This window comes from Etheostoma cragini, unplaced genomic scaffold (genome assembly GCF_013103735.1).
Source record: "Etheostoma cragini isolate CJK2018 unplaced genomic scaffold, CSU_Ecrag_1.0 ScbMSFa_514, whole genome shotgun sequence".
Classification (NCBI taxonomy): Eukaryota; Metazoa; Chordata; class Actinopteri; order Perciformes; family Percidae; genus Etheostoma; species Etheostoma cragini.
In genome coordinates, this window is record NW_023269112.1 from 587 (window position 1) to 2,517 (window position 1,931).

Genomic DNA, 1,931 nt, shown 5'->3' on the forward strand with positions numbered 1-1,931 from the left:
GTCAGGGAAGCCGTCCGACTGAAGAAGGAGTCTTTCCGGGAGCTGTTATCCCAGCGGACTCCGGAGGCAGTGGCAAGATACTGACGGCCCCAAAGGCTTGCACTCGCTGCTGTGACAGAGGTAAAACTAGGGAGATGTTTAGAGAAGACATGGAGAAGGACTTTTGGTTAGCACCAAGGTGCTCCTGGAAAACTCTCCGCCACCTCAGGATAGGGAAGCAAGGAATCATCAAAGCTGTGTACAGTGAGAATGGGATGTTGTTGACCTCAACTGAGGAGGTAATACGTCGGTGGAAGGAGCACTTTGAGGAACTCCTAAATCCAGCTGACACGTCCTCTGTCTTAGAGGCAGAGGTGGAGGATGATGGGGGGATTGTTGTCAATTTCCCTGGTGGAGGTCACTGAGGTAACCCTAACCTCTTTCAAGTAACATAGTCCACCATGGACAAGACAAATATTTCAAGATTGGCAATAACTGTAGTTAATTAAATACCTAAGCAAATTTTATTATTTTATTCACATTAGTTTTCCACACATCTACTAATACCACTCTGATCATATTTATTTTCTCAATACTCCATAAAGAAGCAAAGAACAATCATCAATGACAGAGAGCATATAAAGTGAATACGAAACGTGCAACGATGAGAGCAAGGCCCGCAGCAGTGAGACACACACACACACACACACACACACACACACGCACACACACACACACACACACACACACACATATACAGACACACACACACACACATATACAGACACACACACATGTGCAGATAGAAACACACACACACACACACACACACAAACTCACACACATGTGCGATTAGAAACACACAGTCGGATTAGTCAAGTGGAAACAGCTGTGGGAGTGGAACATTGATGTGTAGAGATGGCCTTTCAAACAATGCACCTTTTTGACATGTCAAAGTAGTAAAAGCAAAGATAGAAATAAAAATGAATTATGGCTTAACTCAGTTTACATTTTTACACTGAACATAAGGCATTACGCAGTCAAGAAAGTAGGTGTTAACCCTTTCAAGTAACCTTGTTCTCCATGGACAAAACATACTTCAAGACTGACTATAACTTCAGTTAACTAGAAAGCTTAGCATGTTTTATTACCTTCACTCATGTTAATTTTCCACATATCTGCTACAACCACTCTGACCATATTCCCTTCGTCAATACTCCATAAAGAAGCACAGAACAATCATCAATGACAGAGAGCATATGGAAGTGAATCATTACTTTCTGTCAGCTTCACGCTCATAAAGGAATATCACGACTCATCATTGTGGTCAGCGAAACCAAACACTTTAGAAACACATTCCTCAAGTCAGAAACTCTAGAAATGATCCCTGAAAGCATAGTCTTAGTTAGATTGAGGGGGGAAAACTGCATCTCATTCACTGCAGAGTGATTGTCACTCAGGGTTCAGAGGGACAGAAGCTAATCGTTACGTGCTCCAGATGACTCTGGGGTGAGAAAATCTATTTAGATCTCTAAAGCCCATGTTGCAGGTTAACCACCACTGTTGATTATTGGGTACAAAAAGCACGTCCCACTGGGGAGCGAAGTCGAAGCCTGGCACTAGAACTACAGCGACTGACTGGGATGAGGGACAAGTGGAAAGGCCAGCAGCTGTATGGTTACGAACCTGCCAGATATGAAAGGGCAAATGAGGAAGTGTCAAGATTTTTGGGAAGTCTTCTTCATTTATATCTTACATTTAGTAATGCAGCAGTGCATACATTGACTTTACTTTTTACTGTAAGTGAATAGCACCTAGTGAACGTCAACGTCCTCTGGTGAAAACGTGTCGCTGTGTTTGGCTGGTGCTTGTGTGTGTGGTGGTGAAGCTTTGGCGGAGAGCTTGTGCTGTAGAGCCGCCAGTGGAGAAGCTCGCCCCGCGATCAGCAGATC

At 43.7% G+C, this 1,931-nt stretch overlaps 1 non-coding gene across 1 annotated transcript; it reads right to left on the reverse strand.

Moving 5' to 3' along the window:
* Positions 1 to 1,165: 1,165 nt before the first annotated feature.
* Positions 1,166 to 1,382, reverse strand: LOC117941297. Its single transcript, XR_004655892.1, has one exon. It is a non-coding gene; the product is annotated as a small nucleolar RNA U3 (small nucleolar RNA).
* Between the last annotated feature and the right edge of the window lie 549 nt (positions 1,383 to 1,931).